Source organism: Camellia sinensis, unplaced genomic scaffold, assembly GCF_055761805.1.
Source record: "Camellia sinensis isolate YWXY unplaced genomic scaffold, ASM5576180v1 Unanchor1, whole genome shotgun sequence".
NCBI classification, from domain to species: domain Eukaryota; kingdom Viridiplantae; phylum Streptophyta; class Magnoliopsida; order Ericales; family Theaceae; genus Camellia; species Camellia sinensis.
This window is the reverse complement of record NW_028128987.1, coordinates 23,791,775-23,804,883: the sequence shown is the minus strand read 5'-3', so window position 1 is coordinate 23,804,883 and position 13,109 is coordinate 23,791,775.

The following is a 13,109-nucleotide window of genomic DNA, read 5'->3' as shown; positions in this document are numbered from 1 at the left end:
GGTTCGTTGCAGCCCAAACTGAAACGTTGAAGCAGTTGCTTCAGTATGTCCTTCAGTTGAGCAACATTGGAGGAGAGGTTAATGATACACACATCATTGCCTTCCACCTAATTATACATACACATTCGTGAACTTAGTCTTACAAACCATATTCAAATGATGTGGCTCAACTGTGTGAAAATTGCGTAATGCTTGGATGGATTACCTTGTCATTGCGAACAACTTGCTTGCCTTCGAAATGTCGCAACATCTCCATTAAATCTGTTTGGTTGTGGAGAACTTGCTTCATCATTTCCTTCAGTTCACGAATGTCGGACTCCAAATTGCTCATACGGACTTCATTGTACTGTCCTGTTTGTTGGTTCTCGACATGGCATGCATCCATGTCAGCATCATCGGCGTTACTGTAATCAAACTCCACCTAATCATAGAAACGCATAAATGAAGTCTGACATTGTATGTTGAAGACAAGTGGGTCGATGGTGTGAAATGTGCACAGTGGTAGGAGTGCTTACCGCAATTGTTGGGAAATTTTGCTTCCTTCTGATACGTCTCAGCGTCTCCCGTATTTGGGTATCACCCCAATCATGAAGTCGAGGTGTGGACCGCGTCGTAGTCGAGCTCAGACAAACACAATCAAGGTACAACAGCTGTGGACATTAAGGGGCATACCATAATTAAGTTGTTCTTCCCACAGAAATGAACTATATTCAGTAACAATGACATTCATTATTCTCAATTTTGCAGTGGAACGTACATAGCATACCGATTTTGTTGAGGATGCTGTCAACTTTATAGGCACATATCATGCAATGTTTTTTGGGGAAAAAATTGTACAGCACACCAAGGACTTTATTGATGAAACCAAGAAAAAAAATTTATGTACATGTTCCCCTCTTCGCAACGTAGTTTTAATTGGTTCCTCCATTGAGGTTCAGCATACTTTTTGCCCTGTACTCTTTGTTCTTAAATTCATGACGGTACTCACACAAAATTTATTTCTGCAAGTACCATACTTGCAGGAAGAGTGCTGTTTGTCGTACTCACAAAGCAGGTACCATTGTATGCCCCAATCAAGGCCAATTTGTTGAACCATGACAGAACAATGCATGAAACACATGAAGGGTGGAATGGAAAAAAAATTCAAGGTATTGGCATACCATTAGCAGGAAAACACATCCAGTTGCACCGCGATGACCTTTATACTTGCGAACACCATTGTGAAGGAATTGCAGTGTCAACTTTGCCCAATTACAAGCTCGCATACGATTCACGTCCTTCACGGCATGAATGAACGATGGCTTCAACCCGGTCATTGTGGTAGGACACAACATGGCCCCCAACACGTACAGCACAAATTTCTGCCGAAACTCGTCCTCCGCACCAGCAGTCTCGGTCAGATAAAGTCTCAACTTGTTCAAAGGAATGACTCCGTTAACAACTCCAACCTCATCGTAGATATTGGGATATGCTTCCAATGACCCAGCCAACTGCACGTCATCGCCTTCACACCGTATTCCCAATAAAACATTAACTGCCTTACACGTGAGCCTGACTTGACAACCGTGAACATTCAATGAACTACTGTCAGGATCGAAGTTCTGTACCAACCATGCGCACAAGTCGTGATCTATACATGTACACTTCATCCCCAGGAGGCCAGCAAACCCAATGTCAATGACTGCCTGCTTTTGTGCTTCGTTGAACCGGTTAACTAGCTCAACAATTAACTTCAATGATATGCGGAGTTGCCTTTTACCCTGCACATTTTTTACCCTTAAATTAATACAAAAATACAACCAACAATGTCAGCAAAGCAGGACCTAGCCAAATGCATTTACGAAAACATGAAGTACGTAATGACCTTTTCAGACTTCGGTGCACATGGTACTACTTTGGCGTGTTCCTCAGCGCTCGCCTTAGCCATTTCAACAAACCTCTTTTTCTCATCAGAGGGGAGTGCCTTCCACCTTTCCCCAATCTCCTTTCTAGTCTTTAACCAAGAAAATGACAGACGTACAAGACAAGTAACAACTATGAGTCCGAAATTACTGTAACTACAACTTTATGCGAAACGCAATCCGCGTGCATTGTTGCTAATTAAATAAGATTGCAAATACAAATAACAGTTGCAGCAAAAAGTCAGCGACAAAACGTAGCTGGACTTTTACAACGAATTGAAATTTACAAAAACAATAGGAAGGTGACATTATTACATGCTACAATCCTACAAACGCGAAACAATCACAAGCCCACTACGACCATTCAATACAACGTGTGGATAGCAACCCAGCGATGTGTTTCCATCATACTGTATTATAGAGAATACAGATTTCAACACTCACCATTTTTCGTCGAGTGTTGTCTGGCCCTTGCATTTCCTTGAATTGTTGCTGGCTGCATGCAAGCATCGTCAAGCTTATCATCACTAAATGTGAAATATGAATACATATATATATATATATGCAAGTTTTTATGTCACGCTGGCCCCGAAATCGGCATAAGACAGCTTTCGTACATCCGGGACTGAATCGACACCAAGTTAAACATTTTCAGACATACGGAACAAAACCAATTTGAAACATCACAAACTGAACTTCGACGAGGCGCGTAATTTTAGTACGAAATATGTAATTCCAGATTGTCAAAATAAACAACTAGTACCTGTAACAAATGAATGGTGCAACTGGCCGCTTTCGACAAGAGCCAGCGATAGTGTCAGACATTTGGATATGTTGTTCGGCAATTGTCTTCAATCTTTTCCTTCCCCTTATGAAAGAGCAAATCATACAAATTAGATTGAAGGGAAAATTACAGGGGTGGTGTACACATTTTGTCCGTCGTCTAATTTCGATCGATGCACTTTAAACTACCTAAATTGTGACAGTCCATTTCAAATTTCGTGGACATTTTCGGTCAAATTGCTAATGTCGTTTGTCATTTTTAAAACAAAGATTGTAATGTCAATTGATTCAGATTATGTAAGTTCAGTAAAGTTATAAGTTGACTACAACAAAAAGTACAGTTGCCACGTATATGCATATTTTCTGATACAAAACAGTGAAGAGTTGAAATCAAATGGACGTAATTGAAACAAAAGTTCAAAATTGATGGTGCAAAGCGAGGCCATTCAAAATTTGTGCAAAACAAATAACACAAACACAAAAGTACAAGGGCTGCTGTAAGAATTGATCCGGAAAAAAATCAGCGTATTCCTTGGTGATGGATTTCGTTTGTTTACAAACATATGTACGAAACCAACTGGTAGCAAGTCTTTAAGGAGAAAACTAACATTGTTGGTGCGAGGTGACCAATATCCATCAGATGCAATGACGACAACTCCTGCAAAGTATTGCAATCAATATTTACAGGAACACAAACAAACGGCTGCAACATGTGGCTGTTAACCTTAAAATTTTGCGTAAACACAGACAACAACACGCAGAAATTCCCAACACATATACAGATTTTGAAACAGACAAAAGAAAGGGCACACATGGAAATTTTGCATTTCGTTCACACAGCTTACAATTAAAACAATTATGTGTACAAGCGATAAATGCATAATTTCACAAATATTCAAGAGGAAGGACTACATTGTGTTTTTCATTTAGGGCTGAAGGACTACACGCACATACTTTTATGAAGGCCCGCCTACAAATGACAAAGAAGCAACTGAACTATTTCATGACGGGGTTAAACAATCAGGACACGATTCTTCTGTGACACAAATTGGTGCTCATCCTAGGCACAAAAACCAGATGAAACCCCATCCATGAAGTTGAGGGCTTCAATTTCCTACTGAGCAACTTGGTTGCAGAGAATCGAGGTGGCTGCATCGTGGCCCATGCTCCATTACCTTTGGGTGGTCAGACAGTGGGCAGATCAGAGAAGAATACTTTTCTGTGGTTGACGTGTCTGTAGGTGAACTCTTTAGGAGGGATCTGAACTGTGCGTGCACATACAGTGTGCTCCCATCCGAGGTGATGTTCAACTTCTTAACTACGTTGTTCAGTTCTTCAACTTCACGAACTGTCGTAAGGGTGAGGTGAAGAAATTCATAAAAGTCAAGAAGCCCAGGCAATTCACGAAGAAAATCTCATTCGTAGAAATGGACAACCTTGTCTGCCATTGCACGCAACTTTTGAATGACGGTTACCTTTCTCTTGGAGTTATCATCTTGCATATATATACAGCAGTTACATTTGAAGAGGAAGGTAGCTGTCATTCATGAGTTGCGGGCTGTTTGAACTTCATTGAGCGTAGAAATGAAATGCGTACTCTCATTTGTCTTTTTTATGACCTTCGTGCAGAATGAGAATGGATGGGTACGTTAGTAATATTTTTTGGCAGGCAGTGGCAGTCTTGCTTGTTTCATTGTCACATACAATTGATGAAACTTGTTTGTACTCCCGGAAAAGTATTCTTCTCTGATCTGCCCACTGTCTGAGCACCCGAAGGTAATGGAGCATGGGCCAGGATGCAGCCACCTCGATTCTCTGCAACCAAGTTGCTCAGTAGGAAATTGAAGCCCTCAACTTCATGGCTGGCCTTTCCAACAACTTAAGCGGCTGGAGACGATGGCTGAAAACCAATACCTTGTTCCCACCTGAGTCGGACAAGCCTAATAGATTAAGGAAGAAGTTTGCCACTGCCTGCGAACAAATATTACTAACGTACCCATCCATTCTCATTCTGCATGAAGGTCATAAAAAAGACAAATGAGAGTACGCATTTCATTTCTACGCTCAATCAACTTCAAACAGCCCGCAACTCATGAATGACAGCTACCTTCCTCTTCAAATGTAACTGCTGTATATATATGCAAGATGATAACTCCAAGAGAAAGGTAACCGTCATTCAAAAGTTGCGTGCAATGGCAGGCAAGGTTGTCCATTTCTACGAATGAGATTTTCTTCGTGAATTGCTTGGGCTTCTTGACTTTTATGAATTTCTTCACCTCACCCTTACGACAGTTCGTGAAGTTGAAGAACTGAACAACGTAGTTAAGAAGTTGAACATCACCTCGGATGGGAGCACACTGTATGTGCACGCACAGTTTAGATCCCTCCTAAAGAGTTCACCTACAGACACGTCAACCACAGAAACAGAGGGCATTGACGATGCCCGGATGGACCACATCTTAGAAAAGTTGGATATTAGACAAGGACTGAAGGCAAACTTCTTCCTTAATCTGTTAGGGTTCTCCGACTCAGGTGGGGAGAAGGTATTGGTTTTCAGCCATTGTCTCCGGCCACTTAAGTTGTTGGCAAGGCCAGCCATCAAGTTGAGGGCTTCAATTTCCTACTGAGCAACTTGGTTACAGAGAATCGAGGTGGGTCAATCCTGGCCCATGCTCCATTACCTTCGGGTGCTCAGACAGTGGGCAGATCAGAGAAGAATACTTTTCCGGGCGTACAAACAAGTTTCATCAATTGTGTGTGACAATGAAACAAGCAAGACTGCCACTGCCTGCCAAAAAATATTACTAACGTACCCATCCATTCTCATTCTGCACGAAAGTCATAAAAAAGACAAATGAGAGTACGCATTTCATTTCTACGCTCAATGAAGTTCAAACAGCCCGCAACTCATGAATGACAGCTACCTTCCTCTTCAAATGTAACTGCTGTATATATATGCAAGATGATAACTGCAAGAGAAAGGTAACCGTCATTCAAAAGTTGCGTGCAATGACAGGCAAGGTTGTCCATTTCTACAAATTAGATTTTCTTCGTGAATTGCCTAGGCTTGTTGACTTCTCTGAATTTCTTCACATCACCCTTACGACAGTTCGTGAAGTTGAAGAACTGAACAACTTCGTTAAGCAGTTGAACATCACCTGGGATGGGAGCACACTGTATGTGCACGCACAGTTGAGATCCCTCCTAAACATTTAACCTACAGACACGTCAACCACAGAAACAGAGGGCATTGACGATGCCCGGATGGACCACATCTTAGAAAAGTTGGATATTAGACAAGGACTGAAGGCAAACTTCTTCCTTAATCTGTTAGGGTTCTCCGACTCAGGTGGGGAGAAGGTATTGGTTTTCAGCCATCGTCTCCGGCCACTTAAGTTGTTGGCAAGGCCAGCCATCAAGTTGAGGGCTTCAATTTCCTACTGAGCAACTTGGTTGCAGAGAATCGAGGTGGGTCAATCCTGGCCCATGCTCCATTACCTTCGGGTGCTCAGACAGTGGGCAGATCAGAGAAGAATACTTTTCCGGGCGTACAAACAAGTTTCATCAATTGTATGTGACAATGAAACAAGCAAGACTGCCACTGCCTGCCAAAAAATATTACTAACGTACCCATCCATTCTCATTCTGCACGAAGGTCATAAAAAAGACAAATGAGAGTACGCATTTCATTTCTACGCTCAATGAAGTTCAAACAGCCCGCAACTCATGAATGACAGCTACCTTCCTCTTCAAATGTAACTGCTGTATATATATGCAAGATGATAACTTCAAGAGAAAGGTAACCGTCATTCAAAAGTTGCGTGCAATGACAGGCAAGGTTGTCCATTTCTACAAATTAGATTTTCTTCGTGAATTGCCTGGGCTTGTTGACTTCTCTGAATTTCTTCACCTCACCCTTACGACAGTTCGTGAAGTTGAAGAACTGAACAACTTCGTTAAGCAGTTGAACATCACCTGGGATGGGAGCACACTGTATGTGCACGCACAGTTGAGATCTCTCCTAAAGATTTCACCTACAGACACGTCAACCACAGAAACAGAGGGCATTGGCGATGCCCGGATGGACCACATCTTAGAAAAGTTGGATATTAGACAAGGACTGAAGGCAAACTTCTTCCTTAATCTGTTAGGGTTCTCCGACTCAGGTGGGGAGAAGGTATTGGTTTTCAGCCATCGTCTCCGGCCACTTAAGTTGTTGGAAAGGCTAGCCATGAAAGTGAATGCTTCAACTCTTGATTCAGAATTGGGTGTGGGAACGAATAGCTCTCTACAAAATTTGGAAATCGTCATCCTCATTTCAACTCTTTCAATTGGCTTTCCTATGTTTTAAGTTGAATACCGTCAACTATGCATGAACTTCAGCACTGAAAGAAAGAGTTGTTTACTGTGTTACACGGACTCGGGTACGGGTCCCAGGTGCGGTATGCATGTACAGGTCCGACTCATTATATCTTAACCCTACATTCAATGGTACACGGTGTGGGGAAAAAATATCATATTTTTAATCTAATATGTGCCATAAAATGGTACTATATGTAACTCACGGTGTCAAAATCACATTTATAGTAATTTCACAATAATTTGCACATATAATAATTGTGTTTTATACAATTATATAAGAAGTGTCCGTTGAAAAGTATCCGACACATATCCCATACCCTTGTCCGACTCTCAGGTGTCCGACACGGGTATTTGATCTATTTTGAAGAGTCCGTGTACCACAGATTGTTTCTAAACATAAGTTCCGGCAATATAAAATCACCGAGTACAACAAAATTTAAAGCACAATTCAACCGAGTGTGCTACCTGTTGCGGAAACAAGATTAGTCATTGTTTGTTTATCAAGTTTCTTATTTTTGCTTTTTTGGCTACTTGAAAAAAAAAATTTGTTTTTCCCGTGCCAACATTACACAAATTTCTTTTAAAGTCTTCTTTCGTTATATATAACCCAACATAACAAGTTCGCCATGTAAATGCAGAACACCTTTTATGCTTGTTGCTAACTACTATCATACCTATGTTCAACTTGCAGCACTGATAGCAGAGGGAAGACTTCCTATTCGGAAGGGAGAAAATACAAAAATCGAGTACAGAACAGTTCCTATTGGGTCCATTTCGGTTAGCAGAGGGAAGAGTTCCTATTCGAATAGCACAAAATACCAAAATGGAGTACAGAACAGTTCCTATTGGGTCGATTTCGGGTTGGGTGTGAAGGTATATGCGAATGATAGAAGACAAACAAGGAGACAGATAATGTACCAGCACGAAATAAAGGAAATACCAACCGGATCAGACGAACCGACGGTGGTGCTCGATTAACCCTTGCGGTTGTGCTCCACCGACAAAAATCAACTCAAAAAAAGTATTTACGCATCCACTTCCATGGCTAGCCTTCCCAAGAACTTAAGCTCAGCACTCAAATATTGTTCTCTGTAAAACCCTACAGCTACGGGGAAATGGAACAACGGAGAGACGGGCAGACAGAAAGACAAACAAAGAGAGAGGTCCGAGATGGAAGAGAGACGGACGGGTCGACGGAACTTACACCTCTTCTGAACACTTCGGCAATTTTTAAAGTTTTATACTTGTTCTGACAACCTACACCTTTTAATGAAAACTGACATCATTTATAAATTAATTTTCTTCATAAAAGTTACACCTTGGAACTTTATATCTTTACATTACATTAATTTTCTTAGTAAAAGTTACACCTTGGATCTTTTCTAAAAACGAAACATTCAGCTTTAATTCGGATTGGTCTTCTTTGGGAACTTATATCTTTTGTAAAAACGAAACATTCAGCTTCGATGATTGGTCCTTATTTGGGAACTTGTACCTTTTGTAAAAAATCACAAAGTTTACAACTATTCCTAAAGTTTACACCTTTCCTAAAAATTTACAGCAATGCTAGGTATCATGAAAAATCTTTCATGAAAATGATCATGAAAGATTTGTGACCTTTAGATTACACTTAGAATAAAGCACCACACACTAATCAGGGTAATCTAAGGGTCACAAATCTTTCATGATCATTTTCATGAGAGACTTTTCATGATCCCTAACATTTCTCAAAAATTTACACCTCCTCTCGGAAATATTTACAACTTCTTGAAAAATGACACATTTTGTGGAAAAACCTTTTTCGTAAAATTTACACTTATTATTTCAAGTTACACCTTTAGTGAAAAACAAAACTTACATCTTTTCTATGGTCATTTACACCTTCTACGGACAAACATACACCATATTTGAAAAGGTTATACCTTTTGTCAAATAATTTCTTGGTGTGTTTGGTAACGTTTACGTTTTCAGTTTATATTTACAAAAAATTTATAAACTAGTTGTTGTTTATTTTTTGAAAAACATAAACTACAAACGCGTTTCGTAATTGACAAAATGTTTAAAAAAAATTTAAAATATAAAAAAGAGTGAGAAATGGCGAGTGGTGGCAAGTGGCAGCGGAAGACGGTGGTGGAAAGTGGTGACGGTGAGTGGTGAGTGGTGGTGGTGGTTGTGGGTGGGTGATGGTGGCAGGTGGTAACGAGTGGGTGGTGGTGGCGGGTGGTGGGTGGTGGTAGCGGGTAGGTGACGGGTGGTGGGTGGTAGCAAGTGGGTGGTGGTGGCAGGTGGGTGGCGGATGGCGGGTGGTTGTAGGTGCTAGGTGGTGGCGAGTGGTGATGGTGGGTGGGTGGGTGGATGGGTGACAGCGGCGGGTGGTGGGTGGTAACGAATAGGTGGTGGTGGTGATGGTGGCGGGTGGTGGGTGGTCGTGGCAGGTGGGTGGCGGATAGCCAGTGGTGATGGTGGGTGGGTGGGTGGGTGGGTGACAGCGGCGGGTGGTGGGTGGTAACGAATAGGTGGTGGTGGTGATGGTGGCGGTGATGGTGGCGGGTGGTCGTGGCAGGTGGGTGGCGGATAGCGAGTGGTGATGGTGAGTGGGTGGGTGGATGGGTGACAGCGGCGGGTGGTGGGTGGTAACGAATAGGTGGTGGTGGTGATGGTGGCGGGTGGTGGGTGGTGGTGGCAGGTGGGTGGCGGATAGCGAGTGGTGGCGGGTGGTGTTGGTGGGTGGGTGGGTGACGGTGGCGGGTGGTGGTGGTGGTGGTGGCGGCGGGTGGTGGTGGCATGTGGGTGGCGGATGGCGGATGGCAGATGGTGGTGGGTGGTGGCGGGTAGGTGACGGATCGTGGTGGTGGTGGTGGGTGGGTGGGTGGGTGGGTGACGGTGGCGGGTGATAGGTGGTAACGAGTGGGTGGTGGTGGTGGCGGGTGGCGGGTGGTGGTGGCAAGTGGGTGATAGGTGATGGTAGTGGTGGGTGGTGGGTGGTGGTGGTGGCAGGTGAGTGGCAGGTGGTGGTGGGTGGCTAGTGGTGGCAGGTGGTGGTGGCAGGTGGGTGGTGGCAAGTAGGTGGTGCTGGCGAGCGGTGGATGGTAATGGCAAGTGGTGGGTGGTGGCGGTTGGATGGCAAGTGGGTGGTGGGTGGTGGGCAGTAGTGGTGGTGGTGGGGGTGGGGGTGGGTGGTGGTGGCGGAGGCGGAAGACAGTGGTGGAAAATGGTGGCGAGTGGTGGCTAGTGTTGGGTGGTAAAAAAAAAAAAACTGAAAGCTCAAAATGGAAACACATTTTTTGTGTTTTTATTTTTTGGCCAAATTTATAAACTGAGATCACTGATTTATAAATCAAAAATTTTGCCAAACAAGATTTTATTTGAGTTTTTTAAATTTTAGTAAATATAAACAGAAAACTGAAAACGTAAGTGTTACCAAACGGCCGTAACAAACTTTATCAAAAGCTTATTTTCCATACAACGTGTAAATTTTCAAAAAAGATCTAACTGTCTTCACCAAAGATGTAACTCCTATTTAAAAGGTGTACAATTTTTTAAACATGTTTGCTTCACAGAAGGAGTACCTTTTTAGAAGAGGTGTAAGCTTTTAAAATAAGGTGTAAACTTGCTGAAAACATATTTTCCATAGAAGGTGTAAATTTTTTAAAAAGGTGTAAGTTTTGCTGGCAGAAAAGTTGTAATATCCCATAAAAAGTCTAAATTTTATGAAAAAGTTATTCACAGTAACCATTCAGAAACGGTGTAAGCATTCCCACAAAAAGGTGTAATCATTCAGAAAAGGTTTATGTTTTTAACAAAAGGTATAAATTTTATTCAAATACTCCTTCCATGCAAGGTGTATATTTTCAAAAACATGTATGTAATTTTCACAAAACATGAAAGATATGTCACAATGGTGTAACTTCCCATTGAAGGTTTAAAATTTAAGGAAATATAATTCAGATTTCCATAAAAGGTGTAAGCATGTTCACAAAAGATGTAACTTATTTCAAAAAAGGTTTAGTTCTGTTCTCGTAAAAAGTGTAAGTTCCAATAAAACGTGTAAATTTTTTAATAGACATGATTTTTACTAATACATCTCACAAAAGGTTTAAGTATTTCAACGAAAAGGTCTAAATTTTATAAAATAAATTATTTCACAAATGTGTAACCTTTTCACAAATAGTGTAAGTTTTTTCACAAGGGATGTGAGTAACTTCACAAAACGTGTAAGTTCCGTTTTTTCCCCCCAAAACCTGGAAGTTCCTAAAATCCAATCACACTGTATTTGTCTTGTTCAAATAATGGCAATGTGAGAGAGAAGGGCGTTTCGGAGGGCTTGGCCTTTCTCTGAGTACAACTCCGTTTCAGAGACGACGAGTCTGGGAGGGCTTCGAATAGCGACTCCAAGTCCAAATCCAACCAAGTATGTCAATGTAAAAGAGAACCGTTTTTAATATAGAGCAACGGACAGACAGAGAGAGCGAGAGAGAGAGAGATAGACTGAGATCGACGGAGAAGAGACCCACATGGACACAGACAGACCAAGATCGCTGGAGACAGACCGAGATAAACAAGGATCGACAGAGAGAGACCGACATCGACGGAGAATAGGCCGACATCGACACAGAGAGACCAAGATCGATAGCCAGAGAGAAAAAAACCTTTGATTTGCGGCGGCGGTCCCAATGGAGGTGCCGATCTGAGAAGGCTGTCAGCACCGGAGGCCACCGACGCTTGGGTGGTCAGCGGGGGTCACAAATCCTTTGATTTGTTCAGTGGTTGTCCCAATTTGTTTATGAACACTTCGAAATGAACACTTGATGTTACTCCTTTTGTGTTTACTACGAATACTTTGAAATGAACACTTGATGTTACTCCTTCTGTGTTTACGAACATTTTGAAATGAACGCTTTGTTACTCCATTTGTGGTTTTGAACACTTTGAAATGTTACTCCTTCATACTTTTCGTGAAAATACTTACACCATTTTTGAAAAGTTACTCCTTTTGTTCAAGAAATTGTACCGTTTGTGAGCGGCAACTTAAAGCTTCGTCGGAAGTCACTTATAGCATTTGTGATAAAAAAAACAAAATATTTACACATTTAGCTTAAGCTTACACCTTTTCGTGGCAGGGCTTACACCATTTTTGAAAAGTTACTCCTTTTGTGTAAGAATTTTTTTCATAACATTTATACTTTAACTTCCAACTTACACCTTTGTGAAACCCCAACTTAAAGCTTTATTCGGAAGTCACTTACACCTTTTGGGAAAAAAAAAATCATCAAATTTACACCTTTTTCTTAAGCTTACACCTTTTCGAGAAAATACTTACACCATTTTTGAAAACGTACTCCTTTTGTGTAAGAATTTTTGGCATAACATTTATACTTTTTCTTCCAACTTACACCTTCTGTGAAAGAGTGTATAAGCACAGAAGGAGTAAATGTTATGACAAAAATTCTTACACAAAAGGAGTACATTTTCAAAAATGGTGTAAATATGTTCCCAAAAAGGTGTAAGCTTAAGCAAAAGGTGTAAATTTCATTAATTTTGTTTTTCACAAAAGGTATAAGTGACTTCCGAAGATGCTTTAACTTGGTCTTTCACAAAAGGTGTAAGTTGGAAGAAAAAGTATAAGTGTTGTGCCAAAAATTCTTACACAAAAGGAGTACCTTTTCAAAAATGGTGTAAATATGTTCCCAAAAAGGTGTAAGCTTAAGCAAAATGTCTAAATTTTATGAATTTTTTTTTTCACAAATGGTATAAGTGACTTCCGACGAAGCTTTAAGTTGGGCTTTCCCATATGGTGTAAGTTCGAAGACAAAGTATAAATGTTATGCCAAAAGTTCTTACACCAAAGGAGTAACTTTTGAAAAATGGTGTAAGCACTTCCACGAAAAGGTGTAAACTTAAGGAAAATGTGTAAATTTGATGATTTTTTTTTTCCACAAAAGGTGTAACTTCGGAGCAAAAGTATAAATCTTATGAAAAAAATTGTTACACAAAAGGTTTAAGTTGGGCTTTCACAAACGGTGTAAGTTCGAAGAAAAAGTATAAATCTTATGCCACAAAGAA